At 45.2% G+C, this 15819-nt stretch overlaps 1 protein-coding gene across 1 annotated transcript in view; it reads left to right on the top strand.

The window, feature by feature from the left end:
- Nucleotides 1-636: 636 nt before the first annotated feature.
- CRACD (capping protein inhibiting regulator of actin dynamics) overlaps nucleotides 637-15819 on the top strand; it is a 259695-nt gene continuing 244512 nt past the window's right edge. Inside the window, exon 1 of the mRNA XM_054989872.1 lies at nucleotides 637-713. The gene's annotated coding sequence lies outside the window, so the exon portion shown is untranslated. The remainder of the gene's footprint in view (nucleotides 714-15819) is intronic.

Here is a 15819-nt window from a genome sequence, read left to right as displayed (position 1 = left end):
TCTGGAATTGGCCCAGCTGTCTGCATGTTGCCTAAAAAGCTCAAGGTGGCCGATCTTAAAGTCACTGGGGAAGGGGTTGGGGAGACTGGGTCAGGTCCATAGCAAATTAACTATGCCCCTTATTTCTGAATCCCTCTTTATACCAACTTCCCCCCTCCCAGCTGGGGACTCATGGAGGCTTGCAGCGTTTTATCCTCACGACAACCCTGCGAGGAAGATTTGACTGAGATTGCGGCTAGACCGGGTCACTGATTTTCAGCCAAGCGGGGACTGCAGCTCGGGTCTCCGTCTGATGCTCTAGGCACTACCCCAGGCCGCCTCTACTTTAACTCGTCAGAGCAGCCCTCGCGGTTCCAAAGCTCTTCGCCCTTTTGCAAACGTTGGCCTGGAGAGGCCTTCAGGATCAGCGGCTGGAGCAGGGATTCGAAGGCAGCGCCCGGATTTCGAAGCAAGTACTGAAGTTGACCCCCTCTCGTCCCTCCCCGGCGCGCCTTCTTAACTTGAGGCTGCGGCGGGGAGAGGGAGAGCGGGCGGGAGCATGTGATCGCCCGAGCCGATCGCGCTGGCTGCTGGCTTTGCCATGGTGTGGCAGCAACGGGGAGAGCGATGGAGGCTGCTTGAGGGACGGGGCTGGGCGGCGGCTGCTGGCTGCGTCCCTCGCGGAAGGGGCAACCCCACGGAGTCGCAGAGCGCCGGCCGCGCACCGCACCCAGGTAGGGCTCTGGGCGCCTCCCGGGCTTTCCTTTGTCGGTCTCCCCCGCCGCCCCCTTTCCCAAAGCATCGCCCGGGAGCGGAAGTTTGGGCTCGGTCCTCCCTGCCAGGCGGCTCCTGCTGCCCGACCTTGGCCGTGGCCAGCGCCCCCCGGCTGCGCGCTCTGGCCAGCCTGGGCTTGGGGAGGCCGGGGGCGCTTGGGGCGTCTGCGCCTGCCTTGGCGCGGTTCTGCGAGGCTGGCTGCGCGCACTGTCGGCCACGCAGCCGGGGGGGATGCGCCACTTTCTGCCGGGGAGAGGGTCTTTCTTCGGGTCTGCGGCTTCAGCGCCAGGCAGCTGTGATGGAGGCGGGGGGGGGGGGCGCGCGGAGAGAGCAATTTGGGCAGCTCTCCCGGGAGGATGGAATAAAACCAGAAACGTTGGCTGGAGGTCTAGACGCGCCGACTGGAAATGTCTCTCCCTTCCCCTCCTCGCGCTTTACCTTGCATTCGCGGGCGTACGGACAGAGACCACTTTTGTTCCGCGCTAGCTTCTTCGCGTCCACGCCGCCTTTTCGTGGAGCGGCGTTGCTTTGTCTAACCACCTCCGGAGCCGTTTCTCACGCAGCCCCGTCGCGCTGTTTTAATGAGCCGTGAAATCTATTATAGTTGTGGTCGAAGGATCAACATCCCTCGTTGTCGGTGCGCTTTTCTCTACCCACCCACTCACCTCCCAAAACCCCTCAAGATTAGACCTGTACAAACTGCTTTTCGTTCAGGCTGGTCATTCCTTTTATTTTTCAGACTCCTTTCTTCTTCCATCCAAATAGTTGTAGGCATCTCAGTGGCATGGATTGGTGCCCTTGCCAACAACATATTCTCAAAAATGATTAATGGGGATATGTTAATTTGCGGGGTGTGGGTGCCAGCGTTCTTCGGGATATAGAAAGGATCCCACTTGAAGAGATCGTGCACAAGAGGTTAAAGGAAAACTGGAAACCACAACCCTACGTGTTGAAATTTTAATACGGTTAACAATAGTGTCACTGAAACTGAGCTGGTGGGGGCAGGGAAAAGGCTGGTAGAGGAGAGATGCCAGTTACAATGCAAAATGCCACTTGCAATGCCAATGAAGCAAATATGGGGCAATTTTTCTCCTCTTTTCAAAAGAAGTAGCCATGTGATACCAGTAATATTTTAGGGGCTAGGAATGGATTTTGTTTATTTCACAAAATCAATCCATCAATAATATAATATTGAATACTAACATTAAATAATAATAATGTTACTTGAATAACATATTGCTACCAAAGAGAGGCTGGGGATGTATTAAACCAAATATGATGTTAGGGTACTTTAAACAATTGTAAACAGACTGCAAAAACTTATCATCGGGGACAATCACAAAGGAACTGGGTGTTGTTGTGAGTCTGTTCTACATGCAATGCAATCTAAACAGATTTGACCCAGCCTCATGAGAAACTGGGCAAGAATCTACAAATATGGAAGCTCCTAACAACAACAAAACCCAACCATGTTAGCTCAGAGTACTGGATGATAATGTGGATAGTTGAGATAAACATGTAGTCTGTAATACAAAGAACTATTTTAGATGTGTCTAATGGGATTTTTACTCCCTCCCCTGTGCTGTATTATAAACTCTTTTTTTTTTTGTATTTGTACTCTGTTTTTCTCCTCACAATGAAACACACATTTAATCCAGACAAACACATAACAAACTATTCAACTCCAACATATTGGGCATGTCTGGATCTACTGGCCCAGCTCACTGCAGGCCTCAGGCTGCAAGCCATGGGTCAAAAGCCCTTGGCTCGCCCCTCTGACTATGTGCAGACTTAAATATATGAAACAGAGGTAGGCACCACAGCCCAGCCCAGATCTCACTCTATAGGCAGAAAGAACCCCCGACTTCTTACTCTGCTCAGCTGCACTATGGAACTTCCAGCCAAGCTCCTGTTTAAGAAACTCAAGCCAAAACTCCTTAGATCCAATAATAGTAGATGCACAATTCTGTCCCTCCCTCAAGTCATTATTTGGTTCTGTCACTGTTTCTCATCAGAGTTTTAGCATTTACATAGGTCCAGAGGAGTTAGCCGAGTTAGCCTGTAGTCGTGAAATAGTAAAGAGTCCAGTAGCACCCTTAAGACTAACCAACTTTATTGTAGCATAAGCTTTCAAGAACCATAGTTCTCTTTGTCAGATGCATCGTCAGCTTTCGAGAACCGCAGCTCTCTTCATCTGATGAAGAGAGCTGTGGTACTTGAAAGCTTATGCTACAATAAAGTTTGTTAGTCTTAAAGGTGCTATTGGACTCTTTACTATTTAGCATTTACAGTTAATAAAGACTTGTGGTTCCTCAGGCCTCTGGTAGATTAGAAACAGTGGCAACTGGAAACTTGTGGAATTACATTGAGCCATGCCCAAAATACTTTCCTTGGAAAGATTTGGTGGGTGTGGTTTGTATGTTCTGACTGACCATCATATTTAGAGCGGCAAAGCATAGACTGTCTAGTAGTGGCCCCAGCAGAACTGGTTCTCCATCCAAGCTATCCAACTTGGGGATGGCACAATGATATTTGGCTTCCTCCTGGTCAATGAGGACGACACAGGTATAGTTTTTGCTCAGGCTTGCTCCCGTGGGAGAAGACAACAGGTGGTGTACTTGCTTAGGGCAACAAAATAGCTCAAACCAGTCCCAGGGGAAGAATGCAATCATTTTATAAGTGCCATTGATATCTATGGGAGAATTAAGCACTCTGGCACTCAGAAATTCGTGGGCTCTAAATGTGAACATAAGAGAAACCTGACACATTATGTCAAACATCTATCCAATCAGCATACTGTTTAGCAGTGACCTGCAAGATGGCTCTAGGAAGCCGACAAGATGGCTAAGGTGCGTCCTGCTGCTCGCTTCCTGTCAATTGGTTTTGAACCTTGAAGTTCTTTTGAGTTATTGTGGCTAACAGTTGTTGATAGACCCATTCTCCATGCTGTTGAATCCCCTATTAAAGCCATCTGAGACAGTGGTAATCACTACATTTTGTGGCAGTAAGTTCCATAAGTTAACTATTCATTGCATGAAGAAGTACTTTACTGGCCTGGCCTATTGCTAATCATTTTCCTTGCTTAGATCTTAGTTGTAGTGTTCAGAAAGTGGAAGAAACATTTATTTTTATGTGTAATTTCAATACTGTGCATTATTTTATACATCCTTTTCATAACTAAAATCCTCTAATAATTTAATCTGTCCTAGAGGGAAGGTTTGGATTTCAGTAAAGCTTTTGATAAGGTCCCCCATGACATTCTGATGGGCAAACTGGAAGACTGTGGAGTAGACTATAGGACAGTTGGATAGGGAACTGGTTGGAGGTCCACACTCAAAGAGTGGTGGTCAACAGCGTTTCATCATATTGGAGGGAGGTGTCCAGTGGGGTGCCGCAGGGCTCGGTTTTGGGCCCGGTACTTTTCAATAATTTTATCAATGATCTGGATGAAGGAGTGGAAGGGCTGCTCATTAAATTTGCTGATGATACCAAATTGGGAGGGGTAGCAAACACCCAAGAAGATAGAATTAAAATTCAACAAGACCTGAATACTCTGGAGAAGTGGGCAGCTGTGAATAGGATGCAATTCAACAAAGACAAGTGCACAGTATTACATCTGGGCCACAAAAATGAGAAGCACAAATACTGGATGGGGGATACACTTCTGGGCAGTAGTATATGTGAAAGGGATCTTGGGGTAAGAGTGGACTGTAAACTGAATATGAGCAGTCAGTGTGATGCGGTGGCAAAAAAGGCTAATTCAATCCTGGGTTGTATCAAAGGGGCCATAGCATCGAAATCGCAGGAGGTCATAGCCCCTCTCTATACTGCCTTGGTCAGGCCACACCTGGAGTATTGTGTGCAGTTCTGGAGGCCTCACTTCAAAAAGGATGTGGACAAAATCAAGAGGGCGCAGAGGAGAGCGACGAGGATGATCAGGGGTCTGGAGACTGAGCCCTACAAGGAAAGGCTGAGGGCCCTGGGAATGTTTAGTTTGGAGAAGAGGAGGTTGAGGGGGGACATGATTGCTCTCTTTAAGTATTTGAAAGGCTGTCATTTGGAGGAGGGCAGGGAGCTGTTCCAGTTGGCAGCAGAGGGTAGGATGCGAAGCAATGGGCTAAAACTACATGCACAAAGGTACCGACTGGATATTAGGAAAAACTTTTTCACTGTCAGAGTAGTTCAAAAGTGGAATCAGCTGCCTAGGGAGGTGGTGAGCTCCCCCTCACTGGCAGTTTTCAAGAAGAGGCTGGATGAATACTTGTCAGAGATGCTTTAGGCTGATCCTGCACTGGGCAGGGGGTTGGACTAGATGGTCTGTATGGCCCCTTCCAACTCTATGATTCTATGATTCTATGGTTATATAATCCTTGATCATTTTGATTGCCTTTTTTGCATCTTTCTCATCTCATCAATCTCTTTTTTTAGGATTAGGCAACAAGAAGTTATCTCTGTGGGTTCTATCCTATCACTCAATTCATTTGTAGGTCATGTATACCACTGGTGTGGGGTGAATTCTGTCAGTGCAAGGCATGGTCCACCACCACCACTTGTTTCTCCACTCACAGAGCATACTTGACCCTTTAGCCAGAGCTGTGTGGTAGGACACAATCCAGTATTTCATCAATTTATTTAATAGATTTATATATCCTGCCCTTACTCTAAGAAGCTTAGCGTTCTCACTTCCCCATATTATTCTCACAACAGCGCTATGAGGTAAATTTGGCAGAAGGAAAAAGTGAATTACTAGCTCAGGGTTATCCTGTAAGCTCTATGGCAAATCCTTATAAGACACTCTCACCATTTCACCTTTTAGTGTGACTTTCAATGTGGTCATAGATTCATATAACGGCTGTCTGGGGTCGGTGGCTCAGCCCTCTCTGGACTCGCCTCACAGGCCCGATGGAGAGCGCAGATCCACCGATGCGGAAGACATGGGCAGCAGCGAGGGTTGCTGCCAAGACCACAGCAGACGGGGCCACATCAGCAATGGACAAGCCAGCTGAGGCCGCACTCGACAATCGCGGGCTCCACCTAGGCTTCAGCAACCCCTTGGATGTGGCACCAGCCCCGTGGGACAAGCCAGGCAGATAGGAATACAGATGCAGCAATGTGACCATACTGGCAGGTGGGTCCCAGCCAGCCCTGCCCCACAGGACGATCATTTGAAACCCAGACGAGGCAAAAGGCTGGAGATGCCCTCAAGAGTCCCGGACCAGCCAGCACCACCACCAATTCCCCCAGGTGAAGGCGAAGCCAGGAGGAGGGATGAGTTACCCAAGAGGAAGACTCTATAAAAGTGGGGTTGTGACTGACTCAGCTTCAGAGGCTGAGATTTCCAGTCAGTGAAAGTATGATTGACATTCCTCCCCCCCCCCCAATGTGCCTAGCCTGAAATGGCCGTTGGGGATGGAACGTTGGGGAAGCTGGCAGTTGGAGGGAGAGAGTAAACAAGAGAGCGGGAGGGAGTTGGAGCCTGGCTTTGGACCAGAGAGGGTCGGCCAGAGAATCCTCTGTGAGAGGAAATAATGTCTGTGAAGCACTGTTAGCCCTCGGACTAGAGTGGGAAAAACCAGCACTAACTCCTGCCCTGCTTAGACTTGAGAGAGCTGGGACTTATGGTGGGCCAAGGAAGTGGGCAGAAAGGAGTCTCCCCTTCAGTGCCAGGAACAGGGTTATAGCTCATAACTATAACGCCTGCCCAGTATCTAGGAAGGGTTTGTCTCAATGGAGCACCCTTAAGTCTGGAGAAGAGGGGAAGTCATGCTGTGTTTGTGTTTGAGTATATAAAGTGTAACATCTGTGAAGCACTGTCAACCTGTGAAAGAAGCCAGCAACCTAGTGTTAAACCAAGTGTTTTGTGCCTCACACCAGTGAAGTTCCTGTACAAAAACTTTTCTGTTTCTTCAGTTCAAACACCTGCCTACCTGCCTTTTGACTTTAACCTACGGCAAATAAACCTTCTGTTACCTTTTGAACCTCCCCAAGCCTTGTGTGCCAGTTTCTGCTAAAGGAAAGTGCAAACCCCTGATCTATTCCCTACTAAGACTTGGCTGGGTAACCATTTTTAATAATTCTTAAGGGTGGGACAAGAAGGAAAGTTGAAGCTTAACATCAACCGCGCTACCAGAGGCTTCCCAGCTCAGTATACAGCTTCATAGGCTTAAAGAGGAGACGTTTTACCTCAGGGTAGGGGAAGGTCAGCCTAAGCCTGAGTAGGACGTGGGTTTGTGGCAGGGGTCATTGAGGAGTAGTAGTTGGAAGACAGAATGGAGAAGCTAGAGAGAGAGAGAGAGAGAGTGAGCGAGCAGACGGAAAGAGAGATAGCAGTGAATCCAGATCAACCCTGGGAGGGAGAGAGGGTGCGCGGGTGCTGTAAACCCCCCTCCTTCCCCCTACTTCTGAGGGCCCTCCTGAGCCCACCAGGAAGGAAGGGTCAATCTGGAGAGCACAACCCCCCTCCCCCAGGCTCCGATGCCCTTGGCATGGAGCCTGACAATGACATTATGAGACTTGCCTTGTACAATGTTACCTCCCCCACATTGTGACATTTTCCATCTTAAATCTCAGTGAGAAAAGGGAACTATTACTAACATAAATAACCAAATAAAACTAGCCACCACTGTTCAAAGATCTCTTTCCTGATAAGCCACTTTGAGTTCAGCCTACAGTGAAGACATGAAGTTCAGATTTCCCACTATCACCATTTTGCATTTACATATTCTGGTTCTCACTCTCCATTTCATTGTCCAGCCATTCAATTTGAAAAGATCTTTTCATTTGGGGTTTTTTTTTTTAGTTTTTTGCAATCAGCTGGAATTTTTGCCATCTTGAATCCAGGCTAGATGGATCCAACTGTCTACTTCTCTTCATTAGAAGAACTACTTCCTGCTCTTTAATGAGTGATCATCTTTGATGGATTGTGTCCATCTTCCTTGAAATCCTAAAATTTTAATTATTCATATTGATGGGATGGGGTTGGAATTGCACTGCAGTTAATATTTCTGAGGTACCTGGCCCTGCTGATTTACGAAATTGGGAGTGTTATTCAAACATGCCATTGCAGCTCTTTAACATCACCACTGTGTAGGCAGTAGGCTGGTTAATTTGTTATCCATGTATCTCATAAGCATAGGGCTTGTTCTCACACCCTGAGATCTAGGTCCCTTTTAGTTTATGTACTGAGAGAGACATGACTTACCCAAAACTGTTCAGTTAAACTGTGGCTGAACGGGGATTTGAAGCCTGGTCTCCCACTGTGAGGTGGCAATGTAGGCTCTTTACCTGCTTTCAGAAAACATTCCTAACTCCCTTTCCCTATCCCTCTTTTCCTAAGTTGGCCTGCTATTTCTGCTTCAGTTTTTTAAAATTTCCCTTTCCTTAGAGCTTCTCCTGTCCTTTATATTGTGAGTCTTTGTGTGAGGACTGTCTTATCTCCATACAGTGGATAGCTATATTTTAGAAGTCTCGTTTATTTAATGTTTATTTATTTAGTAGATTTTATGTGGACTTTCAGCCCCTGAAAGGGCCCCCATGGTTCCATAAAGAGAACAATAATTGCCTTTGAATTATTTAAAACATTTTTTAAAACTAATGGAAGGATCCATTAAAAGGGGGGATGGCACAGTTCAACAGTCAGTCAGTAAATCCACCACTTTAGAGGTCTTCTGGAACAAAAGACTTCAAAATTATCTGGAAGATCTGCAATAATGGTGCCAATGCCAGGAATTTCACAACTTACAGATACTATCTGAGAAAGATCTCCCACGAGAATCTGCCAATCTCATCTCTAATAAAGCATGTTCCTACAAAAAGGCCTTTCACCAATCATTGTAAGGTTTGAGCAGGTTACTATGGGAGAAGATAGTCCTTTGGATACCCAAATAAGATACCCAAAAGGAAGAGAAATTAAAACAAGGAAGCAGCAATACAAGCCAAGGGAGCTCCATTAGAATGCATAGCATTTGGAAAATTGTTAAAATTATGTATGACTATGTCCAAATTTGACTTTCTGCTGGAATGGCCACAGTAGCAAACCAGCTTAAGCTGGAACACAATACACCTAGCAATTTCTACCACATAAGGAAAGCAAGGAACACCCCAAACTGCATCCCTAGAAATAGGCTCCATCCGTTTGACTTTTCCACCCTGCAGCAACCAGCGAACACCTATCCCTGCATCAGGTTATGGCATTTTTCTCTTCTCTAGATTAGTTTTTATCCCACCTTTCCCAGCTTTCATATGCCAACTTTCATAGTCTGCAAACACTCCCTCAGTTATTTGCATTAGTGATTTTCTACTCGTCACTTTCAATTTATTTAAATACCCAAGGGCTAATTTGAATGTATGAACCTCCCTGATACCAAATCAGGCCATCTGGTATCTGATGGTCAATAGTCTAATTTGGTCTTATAGGTGCTACTAGATTCTTGCTCTTTTCTACTGCTACAGACAGACAAACATGGCCACTCATCTTGGTCTATCTAGTATTGTTTGCTCTGATTGACATCAGCTCTCCAGCTTTTGACAAAGATGAAGGCAGGGCTTTTTTTCAGCTGGAATGCGGTGGCATGGAGTTCCTCTTGAAAATTGTCACCTTTTTCAAACCCATTGTGGATGTTGATTGTGGAGAAAGGAATACACTGGAAGGCCAGATGTGGCAAATCGGCTGAATTTGAACCCTCTGGATAAAGCCCTGCAAAACAGGAGAATTGCTAGCGCCTGTTGAGTGGTTCTCAGCAGGTTTTGGACCCCGCCTACACCTATGTTGGTGGCCCTCCTCTACAGCATTGCCTCATTAATTCTTATTGAGAAGAACAGAGGATTAAAAACCATCCTGCAGAGGCTCTGAGGACTGTGCCACACCCCAGTAGGGTAGTAAAAGGACACTCCCTACTGTTTTCTCTTAAATGTTCCTCATATATATTTTGGAATTGCAATATTGTGGAAGGAGCTTTTCATTGCATGGTTGCACTTTGTAAGAATTGTATATGCATCTTGCATTTGCACGTTATGTAAGATTTATTGCATTGTCTATTTTGTATTGGATTGAGTTGTAAGTAGTGTTTACATTATACATTGAAATTGCTTATTTGCATGGTGCACTTTAAATACCTTAATTCTTACCGCAGGAGTTTTGTGTTCTTATCATCCTGGTTGGTACTCAGCGGCATCCCTCCTTTTAGTAGTAGCCTCCAGGTGGAGCCTGGCAATCTCCCAAAATTACGACTGATCCTCCAGACTACGGTGATCAGTTCCTCTGGAGAAAATGGCTGCTTGGAAGAGTGGACTCTATGACATTATACCCCACTGATGTCCCCCCGCAAAACTTCTCTTTCCCCAGGCTCCATTCCTGAATCTCCAGGAATTTTTCAGCCTAGAATTGGCAACCCTAGTTGGATAAAATTCATCACTTTATAGAAAGGCACAGTGATCTGTTAGGTAATGGTGTGTAACCAAACAGCACAGAATTCTCTGTTAGGGAAAGTTGTGCTAGTGGTATGTTGCCTGCGTGTCACCACTTTGGTGTATTAGTGCAAAGCAGGCCAATATATGGACATGGGTAGGAGTGCAACCCAGGAACTCTTAGCTAAAGCATTGACCTGCCTTCTAGCTGCCTCTAGCCCAATTGGAGGCTAGAGCCAATGCGAACAGGGATGCTCAGGTGATCTCAGTACGTCATCTGTATTTCAAGGCTAAGAAGAAATTCTTACCAATGAGTGACTATTAATGCGTTTCTGGGCAGAGTTACACTCTTCTGAGCCCATTCATTTCAAAGGATTTAAAAGGGTGTTACTCTGTTTAGGATTGCACTGTATTGTCCCCATAAATTTCACTTCCTAGAGGATCTCCCAGTGTTAGTAGGACATATCCTAGTACAACCATAAAATGGCTTATAAAACTTGACTATATAAACAATCACTTGTTCGTTATTTTAGTATACATAAACTGAAATGCTGAATCTCTGGGACTCCAGTGACTTAGGATTTCTTTCCATGTTGCCCTCCCTTTTTCCAAATGCTTGACTGCATACAATTCTATTCTATCAGTTGTGTTTTGAGACTTTACTGTGTATGCCCATTAAAGCCTCGTGTTGTACAAACAGCCCCTAGAGTGGCATGAAATAAATTGCTTTTGAGTAAGGAAGTAAACCCAGCATGGATGTTATTTTAGGCTGTCACATTAAAATGAGCAGTTTGAGAAATGTGTTTACTGTACTGACAATATAGATCTTAATGGCAACCTCTAGCTTATTTCATTCTTCTCTCCCTCCTTATTTAACTCTTGAGTCATCCCCGATTCATTCTTTAAATAGCATGGTCTTCCATGTTCCTTTCCTAGAATCCATGGAAAGACAAATTTTGTATGGGCAGTTTTACACAATGGTTTCACAGTAGCTGAGGAATTATGCCAACTTTTTTCTGTAGAAGGAAGCCCTAATTAAAATAACATCGACAAAAATCACTGATAAAAATAAGTTCACTGCATAAAGCAAAGGGGAGGTTTATGGCTCAGTGGCAGAGCATCTGCTTTGTGTGTAGAAGGTCCCAGGTTTAATCCCTGGTGCCCCCTGTTGAAAAGGATCAGGGAGACTTTGGAAATCTACTTGCACACCATACTGATCTTGATAGACCAACAGCCTGACTCAATATAAGGCAGTTTCATGTGTTAAAAGAGTCATGGCATAAACAGTGGAATCAAACATTATAGTAGTCGGTGTTTTCCCATCGCCTGTGATAGAATTTGATGGATACACATCTGTGAGAATGCCATTATGTTGCATATATAATCCTGAAAAAGCACACATCCAATTGCTCGTTCACCTAATTACTTGTGCTTTTGTATTCATCTTGCCATAAGCCTTTATTTTCTCTTCTGCGTTACATCCAACAAGAGTAAAAAAACTCCAATTTGATTTCAGTAAATCTCAGCAAACATAATTGTGAGAAATAATCTGTCAAGGCAATGTAGGTTTGGGCTGCAATCCTACAAGCAGCTGCCTATATCCAATTTGATTTAATGTGACTTCAATGCCATTTAAGCAGTCTGACTTCACTGAGGATTGCAGCCTTGATCTCTAAACTCAGATTCACTGTTGATATGTCTTACATATTACATTCAATTTTTTTAAAAATCAAAGATCCTTGTAGAAAGCAGACAAATTCAAGTCCAGTGGCATCTTAGAGACCAACAAGATTTTCAGGGTGTAAGCTTTTGAAATTCAGAGCCCCCTTCTTCAGAAAACAGACATCTTAAGTCATTGTTTGAGTTTCCCTTGATGGTGCATGATAAAAATATAAATATTCCACTTTTTAACAGATGCCTAAATGTTGATGATGGTGAAAAAGTGAATCAAAATCGCATGCCTTTCCCCACAGATCAGTAACATAGATCAGGAAGGATTAGGGAATCCAACTGGCATTGGGCTGTTGAGGTAGAATTAGAGGATGTTCTTGGGGTTTCCAGTTCCAGATTGGAAAATCCCTGGAGATTTTGAGTGGAGCCTAGAGAGGGTGGGGTTTGATGAGGGGAAGGGCCTCAGTGGGATATAATGCCATAGAGTCCACCCTACAAAGCAGCCCTTTTCTCCACGGCAAGAGAACTCTATCGGCTGATCAGTTGTAATTCCAGGAGATTTTCAGTCACCACCTGGAGGCTGGAAATGCTAGATGTACTTGTAGTTTGACACATTTTTCATAGAATCCAATTTCCCCAACCACCTTTCCAAATGATCAGAAAGATTCCTGATAGTAAATGAAGAGCCTTGCTTTATGACAATGGTGGTAGGCTACCCTTCTGGACAAGTATGCGAAAAGTCAGCTATGAAATAATGCTAGTTCATTCTCTGAAGCAGCCATTTTCTCCTGGGGAACTGATTTCTGTAGTCTGGAGATCAGTTGTAATTCCTGAAGAGCTCCAGGCTGCATTGGAGAGTGGACTCATGCAGCCTCAGGAGGCCAGCAGAACTGCTGCTGAGGCTGCATCCAGGTGCCTGAACTTGCCAACTACTCCTGCAGACATGTGCAGCTTCAGGAAGCCACCCAGGTGCCCAGGCCAGCAGGAGTGTGCAGAGACTGCCCAGGCGGGCTGGACACTACTGCTGGTGCTGCACGTGAGACCTCACCTGGGCAATGGAGGAAGAGAGGGGGAGGTGTCCGGTGTTCCGGGAGCATTTCCCTAGACAGTCCCCCAAATACCAGACTGTCCAGGTGAATACCGGATACCTGGCAACCCTAACTGGAGATTGGTAACCGTAGTCATAAGCAAGTAAAAGATAAGCCTAGTTGTATAGCATGGTTGTTACTCATTTTAAAAAGGAATACACCCTCCCCATAAAATCCTTTGCCATACTTTGACCCCTCCCAAGGTCTTTCAAAACATCACTATCCTCTTGAGATTGCTCAACATTTCGGGATGAAGGGGGCATGCAGCCACTCTAGTAACTTATTCAAATCTCCTTCCAAATGCAATGTTCTTGGAGGCAACCCAAACAGAAGCTCTTTGTTCCAGAACCAGTGTTTGGACCAGGCACCAGTGCATATCTCCAGAGTGTAGGGATGTATGATTTGGGATAGTCCAAAGATTCTTTTGGTGTAAAGCTTTCCCCCAGTTTCTGCATGTGCTTTTTTTGCTGCTGGTGCCCCACTTCGGAGTTACTAGCACAAGAACTGAGTTTTGGGCAAGGAAACATCATCAGTCCACTTGGAGGGCAGAGTCCCCTGAATGTGGAGGTGTATGACATGGGATGGTCCAAACTTTGAGTTGCAGATCTTTTCGATTCTCAGTATTTGTGTTTTGGTTTACAAATAGGATATGCCACTGGTTTGCAAGCTTTCTGATATAGTGATCCACAAGTCCAAATTTACTTTGTATGGTGACTAGAGATGGGCATGAACCAGGAAAACGGTGGTTCATTGCAGTTCATAGTTCATCATGTTTCACAAACTGGCATGAAATTGCCTGGTTCGCAAACTAGTTTGTTTGTTTCATGAATACATCACTTCCAGGGAAGCAGAAGGTCTGTAAAAAGCCCATCCCCCTGTTGGCTAGGAAACTGATTGGGCAGCGCCAGGCTGTCTGCAGTGACAAACTGAAAAATGAACCAACCAAACCTGCCTAAATATCATAGTGGTTCATCGTGGTATGTCAGAAATGCCCTCTGACGAACCGCTGGTACATGAACCAAAAAAAAGGCCCGATTCGTGATGAACTGCCGGTTCGTATTTCGGTTCATGCCCACCTCTAATGGTGACCCATCTGGGAGATTGAGAAGCTGGGGGGGTCCAGGTTGAAGAGATGTGGGAAAATGCCAGATTTCAGCAAAGAGGTGGATGGCAAGTGGCTTCGTGCAGTACATCTCCCACAACAAGCAGAGGGCAATGAGGCACTTCAGGGAGCTTGTCAAGAGGTTGGACAGCTGAAGGAGCAGTGCCAAGACAAAGCCTATGCTTACATGTGCCTCTTTTTCTCCTCTTCGTGCTATTCCATGTGTTGAATAGCTCTCACCTATTTTCCAGCCTTTCTCCCCCTTCAAAAATCTCCTTCAGGTGATCAGAGGCTGCGTTATCTTGGTCTTTTAAAAGTCACAAAGGAAGAAGTAGCTCTAGTACAATCGGTATCTTAATTTGTTGTGGAATTTCCATCAGTTGAGACCATCTCTGTATGTTCTGACTGGGATTCTGAGGAGTCAGCAACCAAAAAGATTCCACCATAGTCATTCTTATCTTGCTGAGATAACACGGGCTTCTAGTTCGTCTGCCCTTTTTCAAATGTCTTCTTTGCTGTTATTGATCTGAAGCCACAAGCCTCTTGTAGTGACCTGACCTTTGCCTTTTCCTGCCCAGAGATTTTAGTGTCATGTATAATGAGATTTCAAAACTAGGCATGTGCACAAAAATGTATGTGGCTTGCTAATATGTTTATTACTTTTATTATTATCTTATAATTCTTATCATTATTAAATGTATTTTAGAGTCTTTACTCATTTCTGTTGGTTTCAGTCAGGAATACAGTTTCAGCAGTGACGTTTTTGTTTTCAGCTAATTTGGAAATTGCCAGGGGTGGTTTATTTTATTTATATGTTATTTATAAAAATATGTCATTTCCTCATGCAGATTCCAAGCAAGCTGGTGTAAAGGCAATTAACATTGCAGTCCTAAAAAGAGTTAACTCTCCTCAATAGGGTTGCAGGTCTCCTTACCAACTCGGCACTTACCTTCTGCATGTTCCTGGGTTCCTCCTTGCACTGCCATGGTGACATCACTTCCAGGAAGTGATGTCATTGCACAAGGTGGGCAGCACACGCACACTTTGCAGTGGCCAGATTTGGCCCATTTGGGGTCCAAATTGGCCTGTTGCAAAGCAAGGGAGCACTCTTGGGGCGACATGATGATGTCAGTGACGTCGCCCCAGCCCTGAGAGTGTGCCTGGGAGGCCCATCCCCCCCCCCGCGCTGCTGGCCAGGTAAGCGAAAGATGTGGAATGGAAATCCTACTCCTAAACCCATTGATTTCAATTCTGGTTGGTTGACAGAGTTACTGACAAGGTTATTTTGGAACTTTTCACCTACAGATAATTTCAGATAATTTCAGACAAACACTTCCAAGGGTTAAAATACAAAGGTAGATTCTGCCACATAGAAGGTGCAGTGGAGGCTGGTTCTTAAGCACCAGTGAGGCAGTACCTCATCATCTCAGGTTGTCCCCTCCTTACTGTATTTGTTTGTTTGTTTATAGTCTGACTTTCTTGCTGAGACTCAAGGCGAGTTACATAGACCTTACTGTATCTGTCCATGGCAAGTTGTCAGCTATGCAGTCATTTATTCTCAGTTTTGTCTTTGGTAGCTCTCATTATGGTTCCAAGTCTTGGTCAATCAATCCCTAAGATTCCATTCACCAGGTCTGTCAATCATCCATCTTCTTCCAGGTAGGTGGAGAAATTGGCCAATCAGCGATTCTCTCAGATCAGGGTATAGTTTGTTCAATAGCAACAAGTTGAGGAGGGATGGTAGGATCCCTTTCCTTTAACTGGGTATTTCTATTGTTGTTGCACAGTAGTAAAAGAAGA

The sequence above is a fragment of the Eublepharis macularius genome, chromosome 10, assembly GCF_028583425.1.
Source record: "Eublepharis macularius isolate TG4126 chromosome 10, MPM_Emac_v1.0, whole genome shotgun sequence".
Classification (NCBI taxonomy): Eukaryota; Metazoa; Chordata; class Lepidosauria; order Squamata; family Eublepharidae; genus Eublepharis; species Eublepharis macularius.
The sequence above is the reverse complement of the archived record's forward strand: the minus strand, read 5'-3'. Positions and strand labels throughout refer to the sequence as shown.